The sequence below is a fragment of the Narcine bancroftii genome, chromosome 5, assembly GCF_036971445.1.
Source record: "Narcine bancroftii isolate sNarBan1 chromosome 5, sNarBan1.hap1, whole genome shotgun sequence".
NCBI lineage: Eukaryota > Metazoa > Chordata > Chondrichthyes > Torpediniformes > Narcinidae > Narcine > Narcine bancroftii.
The window spans coordinates 95,435,077-95,456,228 of NC_091473.1; the positions used below are offsets into that span (position 1 = coordinate 95,435,077).

A 21,152-nucleotide genomic window follows, 5' to 3' on the forward strand; every position below is an offset into this window, starting at 1 on the left:
TTCATTGCTTACAAAATATCACAGAATTACCAATATTTAGCAGACACATTCAGTAATGAAATGACAACCATATTAGGTGAAAAACATAAGAAAACACTCTGCTACATGTAAACAATATGAATATCAATGACTATAGCCAAACAAATATATACACTGTAAAACATGATTGGATCTCTGCATTTGGGATTTGGCTTACTAACACAACCTGAGCATGTTCTATGCAGATTTTCAGTTGTGTTTGAGGGTGGCTCAGCTGGATGAATCTCAGCCTGAAACCGTTCAGTGTCCATCCTTTCTGGTCCTACTCTCGTGGGAGTGTTGTAGTCTTTTGACTCAGGTCCAGTTTCACTTAGACTGGGCTGTTCCAGCACAGGCTTGGCTACAGGTAGAATGTGCTGGTGATTCCTCCTGTATAGCTTTCCTCTGAGTGATCAAGATAAGATCTGGGCTCCTTGCAACTCTCCTTTACCATGTCTGTCCAGTTATAACCTTTTGGGGTCTACAAACGGTTGGCTTGATCTAAAGCTGGGATTTTACCTCTTGTGGCTTACGCATATGAGGTTCAAGTAACTTCCTTGAGACAGGGAGAGAAATGAATGTTTGCCTTGACATTAGTCTTTGTGTAGTAGACCCTAGTGTTGAGTCTGAGTTTCTTTGTCTTAGGAGGTTGAGGAAAACATCAGTTCTATTTCTGTGAGATTTCTCCTTGAGTTGCTTGGTGCTGCAGGCAGCTCTTTCAGCTAACCCATTAGATTTGGAATACTCTGGGCTGCAGGTGATATGAGTAAATTCCCACTGTATGGCAAAGTCACTGGCTTTTAAACTGTCTGGCCTTGTCTGATATGAACTGAAAAGTGTCTCTTGAGTTTTGTGATGACCATTGCTGAGGTAACATCATGAAGGAGGTCACTCTCATACCAGCCTGAATATGAGTCCACTAGCACCAAATACTGCTGTCAGTGCCATTCAAAGATATCAGTTGCTATGGCCAACCAAGGCAGGTCTGGAACTGGATAAAGGAGGAATGATCCTTTTTCTGGTGTGGTTTTGTGTTGTTACAGACAGAGTATAATTGTATCTTCTTGTTGATGTCATCTGTCATTGTAGGGCAGTAAACTATGCCTCTTGTTCTCCATTTCATAGCTTCTGCATCAAGATGCCCTCTGTGCATAATATTGATGTACTCCTTTTGTAGTGACCCAGGAATAATGGCTTTCTGGCCTTTCATGATGACCCCATCTTCAATAGTTAGTTTGTCTCTGAAAGGAAAATAAGGACGAAGAGCATGTGGAAGACGACACTGTTTGCTGGGCCACTCATATTTGACGAGAGTGCTGAGTGTCTGCAGGGTTGTGTCATCTGCTGTGTGCCTCTTGAACTCCTCCAAGCGAGAATGGATATGTAGTTGACTGTCATCACGTCAAAGTTGCCTTCCTCATCAGCTTGCTGAACTGTGGAACTCCTGGGAGCTCAAGACAGGGTCAGCCAGGTACATTTATTAATCGCTTTTATACATGAGGGCGATGCTGTACTTTTGAAGTCATAACATTTTCTTTTATAGTCTTGCCAGTGCTGCACATATGGGTTTCTTTGATATAGTGATGAGGGGCTGGTGGTCCATTTCTATGGTCACTGGCTTGCCGAAAATATAATCATGGAATTTTGAACATGCAAAAACCACTGCCCGCAGATCTTTTTCGATCTGAGCATGTCTGGTTTCTGTGTAATTTAGTGTTTGTGAAGCAGAGGCTACGGGTTTTGCTTCCTGCAAACAGACTGCACCCAATCCATACTGTGAAGTATCACTAGTAAGTGTCACCAGCTTACTGATGTCATAATAAGCAAGACATGCTTCTTTAGTACTTCAAAAGCATTTTTGCTGCTCCTCATGCCAAGTCCACTCATTTTCCTTGTGTAGTAGTTGTTGCAGTGGAACCGTAAGCTGACTGGCATTTGGAATAAATTTTCCAGGCTAGTTGACCATCCCCAGGAATCTTTGCAGAGCTGGGACATCTCCTGCTACTGGCATTTCACTGATTGCTTTTGTTTTGGAGGAGTCAGCTTTGAGGCCTTCACTTCTGAAAATGTGACCAACATAGCTGACCTGGTTCAGCCAGAATGTTCACTTGAGGGGATTAAGCCTCAAGTTCACCTCTCTAGCACAGTTGAACACCTTACTTAAGTTGGCGTCGTGTTCTTCCACATTTTTTTCTCCAATGTTCATGTCGTGATTGCACAGGGATATCCAGCAAAAATCTGTTCCATGGAGGACTGGAATGTTTAATTGGCAGAGTTGAGTCTGAATGGCATTCGTAGAAATATGTAGCAACCAAAACAAGTGCTGAAGGTAATTAGCAATGATGATTTGTGGTTAAGTGAAATCTGCCAAAAGGAGTTCCTCACATCTAAGACCGAAAGCACTATTGCATTCGATATTTGTGCGGCTACTTCTTCCACAGTACGCATAGGGTGAGATGGCCTTTTCAGAGCACCATTTAAGTCTCTTGGATTGATGCATATTCTAATTTCTTGTTCGTCCTTTTTGTTGGCGGCAACCATAGAAGATACCCAATCAGTTGGCTCAGAAACCGGAGGGATAACACCAATTTCTGCATCCTGTCTAACTCAGCTTTGACTCTGTCCTTCATAGCCACAGGAATGCGTTGTGCAGGGCGAACAACTGGTCTCACTTCTGGGTCAAGTCTCATGGAATAGTTACAGGTAGCTTTCCAAGCTCACCAGAAAAAAGGTCATTCTATTCAGCTTGAATTTGATGTGTCAGATTATCTTTAATGGGGCTTAACTGGTGAATGTCTTTGCTGAATGAAACCAGCCCCATTTGAATGCATGCACGTAACCCTACCAGTGGCACATCATCCTCATGAACAATGAAAAATGGCAATTTGTATAGGCGTCCCTCTAGGTAGCACTGCAACCTAACCATACCAACCGCCTGGATTTTGCTACCCCCATATGCAATAAAGCTTGTGGATTTAATGCATGCTCTTATTTTCTCTTCACTCTTTACTCATTCAAATGCGTTTTTTGACAAGACATTACACTTGGCGCCTGTGTCGACTTTCATTTTAACTGAATTGCCATTAACTTGCACAGAGATAAAAGCTTCATCAACAGCCATTTGTAGAGTTTGACATAGCATGCCTCATCAGTATCACCATCAGCTTGGTCTGGTTCTATCTGGAAAACAGTTCTCCTAGGTTTCTGCCTATTGTAGGTCTGTTGTTTGACTTGCAGGATTTTTTTAAATGATTCCATTTGTTACAGATATGGCACTATTGACCAAAAGTTGGGCATTTGACTATTTTAGCTGCATGATCACCTCTACAGTTATTGCGGTTAGCAATAAACTGTGTCACAGTTTTTTCTGGCTAGTTCTTCAATTTTTGTCTCAAACTTTTGTTTTCTCATGAACCTAGCCTGGACTGCATCAACATTTGTGAGTGAGTGTTGTGGAGAAGCCAATGTTTTGTTGTGCTCTTCAGTCATCTCTTGAATTTGACAGATGGAGATAGCCTTAGCTAATGTCAAATCACAATCGCGCAATAGCACCTTTCTCATATTGTTATTATTAATACCACAGACTAGTCTATCTCTAATAAGATCCTCACAGAGAACTCCAAAACTGAAGCTTTTCGCTTTGATTCTTAAATCTCACCAGCTTTCTGATTTTGTGTGTTGAATTTGTGTCTTTTCATAGTAATGTTGGTTTGAGTATTGTACATCTCTCTAGATTTTCTCTTGAGGCATTCAGGATCCTCTTTGGATTCTGAGGGAATGAGAATTGGTCTTCTTTCACCAGGATCTCTCACTTCCCTCATGTAGATGAAAGACCATTCACATTCAATGGCCTCCGGTCCCGCTAGTTTGAGGAGAATGTATGCTCGAGTATGGGCATATATCATGTTCTTATTCAAAGATCCGCAAGTTTTTGGCGATGTTGTAACAATATACATTGAGAATGCAAAGTAACAGAATCTGGCCACTGCAATGCACCAGCATAAAGAATGCCCGGAACACGAGTAACCTGAATATGAATATATACAGAATATGAACACAGTGACTGATCTACAGCAGAGAAGAAGCTCTCCTTTAGGCTCCTGTACATTTTTCCTGATAGTAGCAGAGTGAAGAGGGCATGGCCTGGGTGGTGAGGGTCTTTGAGGATAGAGGCTGCTGTTTTAAGACACTACGTCATGTTGATGTCCTCGATGGAGTGGTCTGGTGCCTGTGATGTTGCAGGCCGAGTTAACAACCCTCTGGAGTTTATTCTTGTCCTGAGAGTTGGTGCCTCTTTACCAGGCAGTGATGCAACCAGCCAGATTGGTCTCCACGATACACCTGTAGAAGTTTCCTCGGACACCTCACAAAGTATAGCCGCTAGCGAGCCTTCTTTGTGATTGCATCAAATTGGAGGCTCCTCAGAGATTTTGACACTCGGAAATTTGAAGTTCTTAATCCTCTCCACTACTGAGCCCTCAATGAGGACTAGGTTGTGTTCCCTTGACCTCCTCCTGAAGTCCACAATCATCTCCTTCATTTTGTTGACATTGAGCACAAGGTTGTTGTTGTTACACTATTCAATGAGCTGATCTATCTCCTTCCTGTACGCTACCTCATTACTGTTTGTGATTCTGCCGACAGCTGTGGTGTCATCGGCAAATTTGTAGATGGCATTGGAATTGTGCTTGGCCACACAGTCATGGGTGTATAACGAATAGGGCAGTAAGCTAAGCACACATCCTTGGGGTGTGCCTGTGTTGATAAGCAATGAGGAGGAAAGGTTGTTCCCAATTTGTACTGACTGTGGTCTTCCAATGAGAAAGTCAAGGATCCAGTTGCAGAGGGGGGTACAGAGGCCTAGAGTTTGTAGCTTCTTGACAAGCACTGAGGGAATAATGGTATTGAAGGCCAAGCTGTAGTCAATGAAGAGCAGCTGTATGTATGAATTGCTGTTTTCAAGGTGATCCAGAGCTGAGTGGAGAACCAGCGATATTGTCTACTTAAACAGACTAAAGAATCGTTGTCAGGATAAATACCTTTGTTATATCAATGATTGGACATATTCATGCAATTAGAATGAACATTTTACCTAAATTTTTGTATATGTTCCAATCCTCACCAATTTTTGTTCCTAAAACCTATTTTGACACATTAGATTTGATTATTTCATCTTCTATATGGCAGGACAAACTGCCTTGTATAAACAAAATCTATCTTCAAAGAAATAAACAGTGTGGGAGTTTGTATCTCCCAAACTTTAGATATTATTATTGAGCAGTTAATATACAAAAGTTATTATTGTTATTACATTTTGATACTTTAGATGACCATCCTACTTAGGTAGAAATGGATTTGAATTTTTCAAAAAACTTAGTTACGTTAGCAGTTTTGGTCTCTTCCTTACTTTTCTCATCTTCAAAATTAACACATAATCCAATTATGAAACATAGATTAAGGATATGGGCACAACTTAGAACATTTTTTTGTTCTTTTAATATTTCCATATCCAGCCCTATTATTAACAATCATCTTTTTTGGCCTTCTATATTGGATGTAGGTTTTAGAGAATGGGTCAGATTGGGCATTAAGAGTCTTGGGGATTTGTATAGCTGAGGCAACTTTGCACCATTTGGACAATTAACAGTTAAATTGAATCTTCCTAATAGGCATTTTTTAAGATAATTACAAATTAGGCATTTTTCTCAGTCTAAACTTGCTAATTTTCCCTGAGATCCCAAAAACCAATGTTGTGGATTTACTTTTTGGTATAAAATTTCATCACAACAACTTGATAGCTACCATTTATGAAAATCTGATGGATCTAAAAATGGGTTCTGGAAATGAAAATAGGAGGGAATAAGAAAGAGATTTAAATTTCTCTATTTCAGATGACTTGATTAATAATACCCCATTTTGTGCATGACATTGTTTATTGCAATTCAAAGTGGTATATAGAATACATACATGTCTTCTAAGGTTAAATTATCCTGTTTTTATTCCAATATTGATCCAATATGTGACAGATGTGGAATTTATGAGGTATCTCTGGTTTATATGTTTTGGGAGTGTCCAAAACTGAAAGAGTTTTGGGGATGATTTATTTCAGAGATTCTTAGGATGAAGATAGATCGTTATCATTACATTGCTCGAAAGGAAAATATTTCCTTGAATCTAACTCAGAGAAGAGTTGTAGCTTTTACCTTGTTGATAGCCAGACGAGTAATTTTAATTAAATGGTAAGATAGTCTACCACCAACACACATGCATTGGATACAAGATATCAAGTCTTGTTTGAGCTTGGAGAAAATCAGATATACTATTAAAGAAACTATGATTGATTTTAACAAATTATGGGGCCCATTCAAGGGTTGCTATCACAATTTGATTAATAGGCTTGAGTGCTCTGGGTGCTATTAGCTCGATGTGCAGAGGTCGAAACTCAATCCCTGCCTTATTTCTCCTCTTTTTTCTTCCTTTGTTGTTGACCTTGGGGTAGGATTAGTATGGGTGGGGGGTGGTCCTTTTTTCTTTTCATTTCTCTCATATTTTTCATTTTTCATGTGCTTTTTTTTATTTTTAATACATAGACAAGATTACTTTATATAGCCATCAAAATCATACGCTTATAATAAGATATGAACCAAAACGCCTTATTAGTTTTTTTATTAATGGGATCAAATTTACATTACACAGTATAATTAGCTTATGATTCACATTCTGTGTGTTAATACATTAAAATTGATGAATATTTTCCATTCTATATATGACATGCAATATTACTCTCTTTCAAATGTGCTGGTGGAGAGGGTTAGTATCTTCAGGTTCATAGGTGAGGCTTGTCCTGGACCAAACATATTGAGGTAATCATCCAGAAAGCCTACCAATGCTTCTGCTTTCTAAGGAGTTTGAGAAAACTCAGCATGTATTCAAATACTCCATTGAACTTCTATAGGTATACTGCAGAGAGTATACTAACTGGTTGCATCACAGACTAATGTCCAGGAACTCAAAAGGCTGCAGAAACTGGAAAACATCACATCTCCTCTCTATGGGCACTGACCTCCCATCCATTGAAGATATCTATGTGAGATGATTCCTCAAGAAGGCAGAAAACATCAAAAGTGACTACCATCACTCTAGCCATGCTTTCTTCTCACTGCTACCATCAGGCAGGTGGTGCAGAAGCCTGATGTTGAACACCTCAAGGTCAAGAATCTCAAGGTCTTGAACCTTCCTGTATCATTCGAATTTTAAGACTACCACACGATGACCACCAAAGATCTGTCTATCTGACTGACAGACATTTATTTTTGCACTATTGGCCAGGCCAATAAACTGTGAATATCTATTATTTTATCTTTTTTTCACTTCCTTTTCATATCATCTTTTTTCTCTTCATAGTGTCCTAATTGTACTTCATTTGTGTTGCTGTGTTTTATGTAATTAGAAAGCTGCAGCAAGTAACACTTCCAAAGTTCAGATTTATTGTCAGAGTATATGCATGTCATTTTATGCAAGCCTGAAATTCTTTTTCCTGTAGGCCACGCTGAATTTCTACTGATTGGTAGTGTAAAAACAGTCCTCAAGAAAGATATGTATACAAAAGAGAGAAATGTAAACAAAGAAAGAAATGCAAACAAACTGTGCAATAGAGAAAATAAATATTCAATAATAAATTATGTGCAAAGAGAGCTTAAATGAGTCTTGGAGATTGTTGATGAGGAGTCTGATGGTGGAGGAGTAACAAATGATCCTGAATCTGGTGGTATGTCTTTTGGCATCTATACCTCTTTTATGGCAGCAGTGAGAACAGACCATGTCCTGGGTGGTCTGGGTCCTTGATGATGGCTGCTGCTTTCCAACGACAGCATTCCATGTAGATTATCTCAATGGTGGGGAAAGTTTTGCTTGTAATGTACTGGGCTAAATCCACCACCTTTTGCAGGGTTTTCCATTCAGAGGTATCAGTGTCCCCATACCAGGCCTTGATGCAACTGGACAGCACACTTTGCACTGCACATCTGCATAACTATGCCAAGGTTTCCAATGTTGTACTGAACCTCTGCAAACTCCTGAGAAAATAGAGCCACTGACATGCTTTCTTCACAATACCATTCATGGGTTGGATCCAGGAAAGGTCCTCTGAGAAAGTGGCTTCAAGGCATTTAAATTTGCTCACCCTCTCCTCTTCTGATCTCTCACTGATCCTGGATTGTATACCTTTGGTTTCCCCTCTTAAAGACCATAATCAGCCCCTTGGTTTTGGTGACATTGAGTGCAAGGATGTTGTTAGTATGCCATTCAGCCAGGTTTTCAATCTTCTTCCTGTATGCTGACTTGTCACTCCTTTTTATACAAATCTCAACCATGGTATCGTCAGCAAATTTGTAGATGGTGTTATTGTCGTATTGAGCCACACAGTCATAGTTTTAAAACGAGTAGAGCAGGGGGCTAAGAACACAGCCCTGTGATATTCTGGTATTGATGGAGATTGTGGAGGATATGTTCTTTCCAATCCTCACTAATTGAGGAAATCCAGGATCTAATTACACAGTGGGGTGTTGAAACCCTGGTTATGGAGTTCCTGATCAGTTTTGAGAGGGTGGTGGTGTTGAATGCTAAACTGTAGTCAACAAAGAACATCTTGATATATGTGTTTTTGCTGACCAGGTGTTCTTGGGCTTTGTGTTGAGTCAGTGAGATTGCATCTGCCACACTAGGCAAATTGGAATGGATCCATGTCACCACTCAGACAGGAGCTGATATGCTTCAACTCTAGTCTCTGTCCAATTTATTTTAATTCATCTGCAGAAGGAACCGTAGCACTAATGATGATATAGCCTTCAGCTTGGCATTTAATACAATTACACCACAGAGACTTGAAGAAAAGCTCTCATTGCTGGGACTCAACATTCCTCTCTGTGACTGGATGCTGGACTTCCTAATAGAAAGGCTACCATCTGTCCAGCAGAACATCAAGCACCATCATGACACCCCTCGAGGCTATGTGCTCAGCCTTCTCCTTTTCATGCTACTGACCCAACTCGGCTGGATTTAGGACCTTTTGGCATGAGCGATTTAGCGTGGCCTGTTTGGCGCAGCCCAATTTGCCGCAGACCCATTTAGGCGCAGAACTACATTGGTGCCACTCATATTCAGGCTTAGTTAAAAGCATTAATGAAAGCAAGATGGGAATTGATAATACTTTATTATGTTTACATGGAACTAAAATGTTTATTCTCTGTAGTAAAAATGTTAGATAGTGATAAGTTCATTACAAAAAATCTAAAATATGACATTTATTCAAAATTATGGGCTACATACTCCACATAATTTCTCCCACTAAATCTTCTTACGAGTGTTTGTTTTCGAGCGTCTGCTTCCCTGAATTTCTTTAATTTTAACGGAATATCGTACCCTGCTACAAGATGCTCATAGTAAATGTCCCTTCCTCTCTGAACTTTTCATAAACTGTCAATAAATTTCCAAATAACTGGATGTTCCACTCCAAGTTCGCATTGTAATCTCCTGTGAGCAGCTTCTACATGATTGTTTGTTCTGTCCCCATTGTTTAAAGTTCTTTCATATAAATTCCACATTCCAACTGGAAAAAGCAGTGGACGTCTCCCATTTCCTCTGTATAATCTTCTACCTACATAGTTATCCTTGAACCAGTCCAGCAGCAGTTGCAGTTCATCTGGAAGTGTATCAGCCAAATGCTCAATAGCTTCATCAATGTTTTCAATTGGAATAAATGCAAGACCAATGATCAATTTAGCTCTCAAAGAAAATTCCGAGTCAATGTTATGCCTACTCAAATGTCCCAAACTGACGAGGTGTTTTCTCATATTTTGAGCCAGGTGAAAAAAGCATCCCCTGATTTCCACAGAAGGAAAATGCTGCTGTAAACTTTTGAAATTTGCAAGTTCAAAGTCACAGTTGATAATGTCAGGGCGGCTTTCAGGCTGTATTTCCAGAACCATTTCAAATAATTTATCATATTTTGTTCGTAACTTATTTGAGAGTAAAGCAATGAACAGTAGGAACAAACACACCTTTATGTATTTCCCCTAAAATAACATAAACTTGTGAAAATAGAGGTGGGGAAATTTTGAACGTTCCATCAAAATATAACTTTTTTGCTTGTTTCAGAAACTCGGCATTCCTTTTTCTTCCAAATATAAGAATTCTGCAGGTGGTGCTACCGCTGTCAGCTAGTAAAAATTGTTCTTTATTATATTGATCAACAGAATATGTTTTAAAGCTATCTGGAATTACAAGTTCTTCTAAATTTTTTGGATTTACAGGGAAAGCAGCAATTTCTTTCCTTGTCCTATGGACCATTTTCTTCAGCACTCTGTTGTTAGGCATCGTTCCTTGGCAAACTTCAGACAAATTTTCTTGGCACTCGTTCATCACTTGTGCAGTTTCCTCAACGGTTTCAGCTGCTCATACTTTTATCTTTGAAATGATGGGATCTCTTTGCATCTTCGATGCCGAAGCTGCATGTGAATGTTCATTAATTTGTTTCACTCGTTCACCATTTCTAATGTGAATTCGAGCTTTGCAAATGTCCTTCCTCCCACATCTCCAAAACTTTGTTATCTTATCAGCAGCTTATCTCTCAAAAACGTACATTGAGCCGTCGTTTGAGCACTTTTCCTTTCCACGTTTTGTCAAAATTGTTGATGGCATTTTAATGGGTGTAATAACTATTGGAAACTACTTATTTATTAGTTCTGTGCCGAAATGGGTCTGCGCCAAAATGGGTCTGTGCAGAAGTGGGCTGCGCCAAACAGGCGGCGCCAAATTGCTCACACCAAAACGGCTGCAATGAATGGTCCCATTCCAAGCTCAGATGATAAATAAAATTGAACATGAAAGCACTTCATTACTGTGGATGTGAGTGCCACTGGTTGACAGTGATTTTGGCAGGTTACCACACTCTTTATGGGCACAGGTATGATTGAGATCTGTTTTAAATAGGTAGGTACCATGCCATGTCAGAGTGAAATGCTGAAAATACCCTTGAATAGATTGACATGTTGTTCAGTATGGGTTTTCAGTATTTGGTTGAGTACTCCGTCTGGACTAGATGCTTCCCTTGGATTCTCTCTCCTGAATACAGCCCACTCATCATCATCAGATACTGACAGTAGAGGATGATCAGGTAATATGGGGGTGTGCAGTGGTTCTTCCTTGTTCTGATGGTCAAATCAGGCATAGAGGGCATTGAGTTCATCTGGGTTTGTATTCTTTTCTGTCTCCTGCTACACCAGATGTGGTTTTGTCACAGGTTATGATGTCATTTCAGTCCAGCCACAGCTGTTGGGTATCCTTCATTGTTACCATTCTTGTTTGGAATCTCCACTTCACGTGGGGGATTGTTTTTCATAGGTTGTATGTGCTCCTTGTTTAGTGTTCCGGATCTCCGGATTAAATGCCTGTGATCTGGCTCTCAGCAGGTTTTGGATTTCATTGTTTATCTAAGGCTTCTGGTTAGGGAAAACCCTAAACAATTTAGTGGGGACACACTTGACCACAGCTGTTTTGATCATTTGTAACTGCCCTGATATAATCATTCAGATCTTCAGCTGAGTTCTTGAACATTGCCCAATCCATTGATTTAAGGCAGTCAAGTAACCGTTCTTCAGCCTCCCTCAACTAACTTTTGGCTGTCCTGGAGCCTCTTTTTAGGCTCTGTCTGTATGAAGGCAGAAGGAGCACAGCCAGTTGATCCAACTTTCTGAAATGCAGTCTCAGGAAAGAACAGTGGGCCTTCCTTATCTTGGTGTTGCAGTGATCAAATGTGCTGGGATCTCTGGAACAGCATTTATGTGCTGGTGGTAATTGTGCAGGGTATTCTTGAGACAAACCTGGTTAAAGTCACTAAGTATGATTTGTAGAGCATTAGGGTAGGCCATCTCTTGTTTACTGACCACATCATTGACGCATCATTAATTACTTCAAAAGTCGAGAATTTATATAAGAACAGTTAGGCTTTTATTAACAACAGAATTGAGGACGTCCATGCTGGTCAACTGTCCTGGACTGAGAAGGGATCTGTGGCACGGTCACCTTCATTCAGGGGTCTGTGGGAGGAGCCACAGGCACATTCAGCAAGGGGCGTCTCCAGACAAACTATAACAATAACATATATACAGTGGTTTTTCACATTCACCCCTCATTTTAGGAAGAGTCTGGCTGGGTGAAGTGAATTAAATGTTCTTACAAATTGAGACCTACTCATGGTAATGCTTCTGGCCAACTGGTACTGACGCAGCTTGTCATTCATAAAAGAGGACTCCAATCACTATGGATATAGCAGGGGTACCCGAATAGGATGAAGAGATTACGTAGGCCCTTGATGACTGTGGTGCTGTTCATGTCCGGGCAGGGGATGGCGAACAGGAAATGTGAGTACTCACGTTTGATATTGCAAAAGTACACGTTGCAGTCAGAAAAGGAGGGGGGGACACCTTGAATTCAATGTTCAGGCATTCAAAGTCCAGATAGCCATTATCAGATGTGCTCTGTCTGGTTGATAGAAATGCGGTTTGCACTCTGCACAGACCTGGTAGTTTCTGGTTATGGTCCTGATCTCCTCAATGGAATAAGGTAGGTTGCAGGATTTGATAAAGTGGAAGAACCTGGTGATCCCAGGGTGGCAGAAGTTGCTGTGGAGGGCTTGTACCAGTCTATTTGTGTGCTATCGTATGTTCCGTGGGATAGGGTATCTGGGGCTTATTGAATTTCCCCGGCTGGTACAAGATATCATAATTATAAGTGTAAAGCTTGATTATCCACCTCAATATCTTTTTTGATTTTACCTCACTGCTGATTATTGAACATGAAAGCAACTGCACATTGGTCAATCAGAAGGGTAAATCGTTTGCCGGTGAGGTAGTTTCTCCAGTGCCATACTGCCTCAACAATAGCTTAGGTCTCCTTGACAGTGGAGTGTCGAATTTCATAGCCCTGGAGGATGTGGAAAAAGAAGGCTACAGTCTGCCTGCTTGGTTAAGGGTGGCAATCAGGGCAAAGTTGGACACATTGCTCTTGACCTGGAACGGGGTGGATTTGTCCACAGCGTGCATCACGGCCTTGGCAATATCTGCCTTGATGCAGCTGAAGGCTGAAGGGGAAATGATGTAGATTTGACGAGGGGGCGGGCCTTGTCTGCATAATTGGGTCCCACTAGGTATAGAAGAAGAGGCCCTGGAACCCTTTCAAAGCTTTGAGATTGTGGGGAAGGGGAAATTCCAAAAGAGGGCACATGCGGGCGGTGTCAGGACCAATGACTCTGTCCTCTACAACGCAGCCATGGATAGCAAGGCAGGTTGTGCAAAATACACATTTATCTTTATTGTATGGAAGGTTAAGGAGTTTGGTGGTCTGGAGAAATATTTGGAGATTGGCATCATGATCCTGCAGGTCAAGGCCACAAATGGTGACGTTGTCCAGATACAGGAATGTGGCCTGCAGCTTGTACTGGTTTACCATTCAGTCCATCTCCCACTGGAAGATTGAGATCCTGTTGGTGACACCAAAGAGAACCCTCAGGAAATTGTAGAGGTGACTATCTGCCTCAAAAGCAGTTTATTGGCAATCCTATGGGCAGATATGGAGCAGGTGGTATGCCGTCTTTAAATCAATAGAGAAGAATACCTGATATTGAGCAGTCTGATTTACCATGTCGGATATGCGGGGAAGAGGTTATGCATCCAGCTGCTATATCTATTAATGGTCTGACTGTGGTCAATGACCATTCTGGTTTCTCCCCATTCTTTACCACCATCACTGGGCTGACCTTAACCGTGGAGGAGTAACACTGCACCGTGTCAGGGTGGAGGAAGCTCTCCGTGCTCCCACTATCTAACAGGCAGCTCATCTCACAACCATTTACCTTGATGTCTATCATCAATCTGGTGAGTTGGTGACGGCTTTATCCAGCATGATGGAAACCAGTGTTGAATTGCTGTCAGACTCTGTAGATGCGGTAGACTATCCAGGTGTTTGATCCTAAGATGTTGGTGCCCAAGATGGCAGCCTCCATGACCCACATATGGCACTGCTGGTTTGAGAAGATGGTGGCCTCCACGCAGTGCTGCTGAGTTTAGAGGCCGACTTGGATTTACACACCTTTGCATAATGCCCTTTATGGTCAGGTTCTGGCAGGATGTGGCAGTGGCGGTGTTCCACAGGCTAGCAGCCCTCCCACATCCCAAGATGGAAGAGCCCGTGGTAACCATGAGGTGGCTGCATTGTTGGCTGAGTAGGTGTCCATATTTTGGAGGGCCACCTCTAGTGTTTCTGCTAGTTCGAATGTCTTTTGTAAGTTGAGCTCACCCTGCTCCAACAGTTTCTGCTGGATCTGATGCCCATATCATAAGCGTCTGAGAACTCACAGGGCCCAAAGGTACTTGGCGCTCTATTCCCTGGGTCGCCGTTTTCAGGTAGCCAGGTGATGCCTAGCATAGACCTCATTTACATTCCTCAGTATTTTCAGTATTTCTATCACCTCTGGGTACAACTTGCTGTCCCTGATCATAGAATATACCGGGGCCCTACCCGGGGATATAATACTTTCAGTCTGTCGTTCTCTGATCAATCGATAGTAGAGGAGGCTTGCAGGTATGCTTCAAAGCAGCACAGCTAGATTTCAAAGCTGTTGGATGCATTAGGTGATGGTGGATCGAGTTCCAGCTTTTCTGGTTTCAAATCTGCTCCATTATCAAAAAAAAACTGTTGTTAATAAAAGTGATGCACCATCAATTACTTCAAAAGACTAGAAGTTACATAAGAACTGATAGGCTTTTATTCACAACAGAATGGAGGACGACCATGCTGGTTGACTGTCCTGGACTGAGGTTGGAGCTGTGGCACAGTCACCTTTATTCAGGGGTCAATGGAAGGAGCCACAGGCGCAGTCAGCAAGAGGTGTGTCCAGTCAAACTATAACAAGTACTAACATATACAGTGGCTCACCACACTCATGTAGCTCCACAAATGCCTGTTTGTAATCCGCATCAAAAAGCAATATAAACCCACTGTGAGAATCACTGATGAGAACTCTCAGGTTAAATAGAGGGGACTGCATTTGATTGAGATTTGCTCTAAGGCAGTGGAGCAGGGGGTCGACATAACACCAACATCCAAGCACCAGTCAATATGAACTAAAAAGCACACACTGCGTCCCCCCACCCCCTCGCTTTGCCAGAATCTGAGTTCCAATACAGTTTATGAATGGTGAAACCTGCTAGTCGGATTGCGGCATCTAGTGCATTATCTGTTAGCCAGGTTTTAGTGCAGCAAACAACAGATCTTTTTCACCTGTTCTTGCCCTGAGGTCATCAATTTTATTTTCTTATGACTGAACATTCACCAGTAGTATGGATGTTAGGGGAGGTATCAATCTCCTGTCTGGTTTGGATCCCGCCTTCACATCATGTTTCCAACCTTGACCTTGGTGATGGCTTGACCCTTTTAAGGACTCCATTCCAGTCAGCCTGACTCAGCCATTACCTCAAACACATGTGATCCAGCAGGTGGATATTGAGAAGACTACATTCTGCCGATGGCAGTGCAAGAGTGGTTCAGAAGGAGAGTATTCACTTATTTTCCTTGTGACTGAGGGCTTTCTCTTGGTGCTCCAGATTCCTTTCATATCCCAAAATCATGTTGATTGGCAGGTTATTTGTCCGCTGGACATTGCCCTCAGTGTATAGATCAGTGCAAGAATTTGGGGTGGGGAATTAATGAGAATGAAATTAGTTAACATAGAATTAGTGTAAAATACATGGGTTGGTATGGGTCGGGTGGACCAAAGGGCTTGTTTCTAAGCCTGTAACTCTGTGTTTTCAGTCTGACAGCACATTCACCAAGCATTTCCTAGTCCCATGTTACACATGGAGACCTGTGGCAGTTGGAAATCTTTGACAGTGTTAGATTAGGATGTTCCTTCAAGGTTTCCATAGGAAAATATGAGACCTTATCTGCAGTATATAATACATTTCCTAACCTCTCTCACATCTTTGTCTTCCTCTTCTTGCATAGGCTGCATTTCTTTCCTGGGATTTCAACAAAACTCTTCACCTCAGGAACCTTTAATTTTTTTTTCCCCATATACAGGCGAGATAACATGTCTGTCATGCCTATTGTCTGCCATTATTGTTGATTTCCTTGAAGAACTGTGTTTTTTCTTTTTTTCGGGTTTAAATTTAAATTTATATTTTAAATTTAGACATACAGCACGGTAACAGGCCTTTTCGGCCCATAAGTCCGTCTGCTCAATTACACCCAATTGACCTACAACCCTGGTAGGTTTTGAATGGTGGAAAGAAACTAGAGCACCTGGAGAAAACCTATGCAGACACAGGGAGAACATACAAACTCCTTAGAGATAGCGTGAGATTTGAACCCTGGACCTTGTCACTGGAGCTGTAACAGCATTGCACTAACTGCTATGCTAACTGTAATGCCCCTCAAACAGTAACATTTGACACTGACAGAGAATCTGTAGACTTTTTGATTACTCTTTGAAAATCAACAAAATATTGACACCATTCAAGCATGGACTGATAAATGGCAAGTAACATTTTCAGCAATGATTTTCTCTGACATATTGGTCCAGCCTTCACAGCCACAGGTGTTTATCTTCATCGTGTCCCACCATCAGCATCCTGGAGTTTGTTTCATACCATTGTGTTGAAGGTGGAGCTATAGTCGATGAATAATCTGACTTGGCTATGTTTGTTCTTCAGATGTTCCAAGGCTGATTGTTGGGCCAGGAATATGGCATGAGCCATGCACCTGTTGCAGCAGTATGTAAATTGGAGAAGGTCAAGGGTGAATGATAGGCTGGAATTAATGAGTCATGATCAACCTCTGAGCGTACTTTTTGATGGAAGATGTCAAGGCCACCGATTCTCTTTGGCACCAAGATGGTGGTGGCCTTATTGAATAGGGAGACACTTTAGCCTGTAGAAGAGAGAGATTGAAGATGTTTGTGAATACTTCTGCCAGCTGGTCTGCAAAGTCTTGAGGGACGTGTCCAGGGACGCCATCTGGGCCAGTCGCTTTCCACAATTCAAATCTCCACAATGCCAATCTGATGTCTGCGGAGGTGATCATGGATGGCGGTGTGTTTGAGGTTGAAGAAACTTGCTGACCTTCTGCTCAAAATGCATTGAGCTTGTCCAAGAGAGATAGAGTTTTCTGCTAATTCTGCCTAGCTTTGCATTAGCTTCCCTGCCACAAATGCCAGGTGTCCTTGGGATTAATCAGGGACTCAAGTCTAATTCTGTAACTGCCAATTGGCAACCCAGATGACCCAGATTTCTTGTACCAGGTTGGGTTGCTTGACTTTTATGTCTCATTGTTGGCTTTCAGTTGTGAGTGGACCATGCCGTTCACCCATGGTTTCCAACTGAGGAACATATAGATTATTCTTTATGACATGCAGTCTTCTACACACATGCTGATGAAGTCAGTGACGGTGGGTGTATTTGTTAAGGTTGGTGGCTGAGACCATAAATGCAGACCGGTCTAGTGACACAAAGCAGTTGCATCGGATGACATCTGTTGCCTCAGTCCAGCGATGCACGACTTTTATTATCGGGCCCTCACATGTCAGCTTCTGCTTATAGGCAGATAGGAGCAGCACCTATTGTATATAATCGTCAATGCGGAGTAATAGACAACCCCTCCATTTTGGCCCAATACTTGCTTATTTTCTGTATGACCTGTGTAAAATTTGACCCCCCCCCCCTAATTTTGGCCACAATCACCCACCCATCCAAGCTCATGAAGCCTTGGCTGTCCACTCATCTGAGCTCTCCAAGCCCCGACCACAAACCCTAATCCTGGTCTCCCGCTCATGGGATTCACGACACCTGCCCAACCGAGCACTCAACATCCCAACCATGGATCCATATTTCAGTTGCCCACCCATTCAAGCTCTCGATGCCCTGACCACGGATCCTCGCCTCCGACCGCCCATCCATCTGAGCTTCAAATACCCCTACCACATGATCATCACCCCAACCATGGATCCTCGCCCTGGCCACCTGAACACCAAAGCACCTGACACCCCTGCCACAGATACACCTAGGCCCTGGCCACCCGCCCATCTGAGCTCCCGATGCCCTGAACACAGACTCACCACCTGGTCCTTGCCATCCGAGCTCTCAATGCCTTTTGTGATGCAGGTACTTACCATGGTCAAAAGTAGTAACCCCCACCCCCCCACCACACCCTCCAATTTGACCTGAAAATTTGGTCCCCAAAACTGAATGATTAATATGGTACTTCGGATTCTTGTGTGAATTTTAGCCTTGTTAGCTTTGAAGTTATACTTAAACATTTTTAATGTATTATTATGTGACAATAAAAAGGAACCTTAGATCATTTGAGGAAGACAAAAGAAACGAATATGAATTTAATGTGGCAAAGTCAGTTTTGACCTTTATTGTGTTCAGCTTTCTTACAATTCAGACACTACCAAAGTTGGCACAAGATAACTTCAATTTTTATGACCTACAATCTGTGAGCTCTTAATCTCTCCATCTCCAGTTGACAGCAAAGCTGATGTATCACTTTATCTATTTTCACGGCATTTTACTCTACACTGTAAAGATGGATTATTCATCATTAGGAAACACTCACGTCTCTAAATATCTCTTGTGTTTTGCACTTTCAGGAGAAAACAGTAGACCTGTGAGTGAATAGCCCATTTACACTTGCGTCCCACTAAATTGGCTGTTCTGTGATAGGAATGGGGGTTTGGCTTTTCACACTTGACCACTCCTAACTGGGACACTGAACACTTTTACACTGGCAAGGAGCTATCCCCAGGGTTAGGACTGTTCTACCTTCTACCGGTGACATCATGAAGCATCGAGTGATGGTAGACCGGTCCTAAATCCTGATCAATGTATTATGATCTTATATTTGAACAAAATTAAAATGCCTAATTATAACATAATTAAACTTTATGTACAGTATGAGCTCTTCAGCCCCTGTTGTTGTTATGCCAACCATTATAAATTATAATGGACCGTGCGAAAGTGCTAGCAATAAATAACAACAGCAGACTATTTTTAAACAGTTGGTAGCGCTATAGTGCACAATTTATAAAGACTGTGGGGAAAAAGCTACTAACTTACCCACACTGTTTTAAAATTGTCCACTATTATTATTTATTGCTATTTATTTCCTCTCTCTTCCTCCCCCACTGTGACTTGCCCACAGCAAAGTTTATACCTTCTTTTTAATCTTCCTTCACGTTCCCGCACTCATGCAAATACATGGGTCATTTCAATCCCATAATGCAATTACTCATTTCACACTTGCCTGTTCGCAACACTGGCATCTGCATACGCCGGGATTGTACTAAAGGTTGAGGCCGTCAATCCCCGGCATGAGATGACATCATCTGATGCCAGCATTGAGCTGGTTTTGCTTTCACATTAGACACTTTAAAGGCCGATTGGTGGTTAATTCCTGGGATCACTTGCATGTGTGGAAGGGGCTAATGGTTCACAAATATACAGGGTCAGCATCATGGGGGGGGGGGGGGGGGGTGAATATCCATGGGCTGTTATTGTACCCACCAACCACCCAATCTGATGCCTCCGAAAAATCAATACCCCCCTCAGGGGTGTATCCAGGATATGGCACAGATACTGGGATCTTGGGTAAAGGACTCAGAGGGTCAGGCAGAATCCAACAAAAATTCAGTTAAATTGAAACCCAAGTAGCTAACTTCCAGATTTTGCTAAAGCATTTCTAACCTCCTATTGCCTCAATGGGATTTCTGTTTTCCAATCTATTTGGGCACATTGCTTTTGACTGGAATGATAAGCAATATCATTTAACTGAAATTTAATTGAAAGATGCACAGTTAAGTCAATATTTGTTTTCATTCTTCTTGCGAATCAAAGCCTAAAAATTATTGGGCAAGATATCAAAGGTTAATTTTGTTAGCTGTGGCATTAAAATTATTCAACAGCATAAACTCTGGGGAACCCATAAATGCATTGTTAAATGCCCAAATCCCAGAAATACTGATAGATTTGGAGTGCTAAATTTGCTGGTTTGAACACTATGAATTTAGCAGCTGAAACCAGTTTTGCTGAGGTCCAGCCTTGAATTTGAGATGTCACTAATTTCCAAGAGAATGATGTACTTTACATTAGAAGGCATAGGGGAGGTAACTTACTTTTTTAATTACTTTATTTTCATTTATTATGATTTGTGTTCTAGGTATATGAAATTAACTATTATTATTTAATAATAAATAATAAATAAATAATGGTTCATCCCATGAAACCCGTGCCACCCAATTACACCAATTAACCCTGAATATTTTGGAGGGCGGGAGGAAACCAAGCATCCAGAGGAAACCATACAAGCTACAGGGAGAATGCTCAAACTTCTTCCTGGATTGAAACCCGTCACTGATGCTGTAATAGTATTCCACTTACTGTGCTGCCTTTTGTTATTCAATTCAAATGTTTAATAGCTTTTAACTGTTTCTAATAGTCAAAGACATTTAAAAACTAGTAAAACATCACATGACTTCCAAATTCAGCATAACTTGTGGGAGGAAAGCTTCCTCTCTTCATTCCTCAGGAATCTGTTTTTTTTTGGTGATCATCCAATGGAGTTTGGGGTGCTTGGGCCCATTGAAATAGGCCTTAAGCAACCAGACAAAATACATGCGGATATTTGGGTGATATGAGTGATACTTCCAGATTGGAGACCAGGTAAGTAAGATTTTCCAATTATTTTTTTCTGGAATGCTAACATTAAGATTTCCTTTACTTCCTAAAAGAACATATACATCATGCTGTGGTATTTTGTGAATAAGAAAACTCTTGCAGAATGAAAGAAAATATGATTTCTATTGAACATCAAAAGTGATTTTTAAAATTTCAATTTTTTAAGTTTTAAATTTAATTTTTTAAATTTTAACTTTAGATATACATCACAGTAGTAGACCATTTCAGCCCACGAGTCTATGTCACCCAATTAACCTACAACCCCAGTGTATTTTGAATGGTGGGAGGAAACTGGAGCCCCTGGGAAAAACCCACACGGACACCAGAAGAACTCCTTACAGACAGCAC

At 41.4% G+C, this 21,152-nt stretch overlaps 1 protein-coding gene and 1 long non-coding RNA gene across 8 annotated transcripts in view; one reads left to right on the forward strand and one right to left on the reverse strand.

Annotated features, from left to right (window-relative positions):
* lrrc7 (leucine rich repeat containing 7) overlaps positions 1 to 21,152 on the forward strand; it is a 501,081-nt gene that overhangs the window by 280,739 nt on the left and 199,190 nt on the right. The gene's annotated exons all lie outside the window — the stretch shown is intronic.
* Positions 1 to 21,152, reverse strand: part of LOC138763746 (uncharacterized) — a 35,610-nt gene that overhangs the window by 11,887 nt on the left and 2,571 nt on the right. The window lies entirely within an intron of this gene.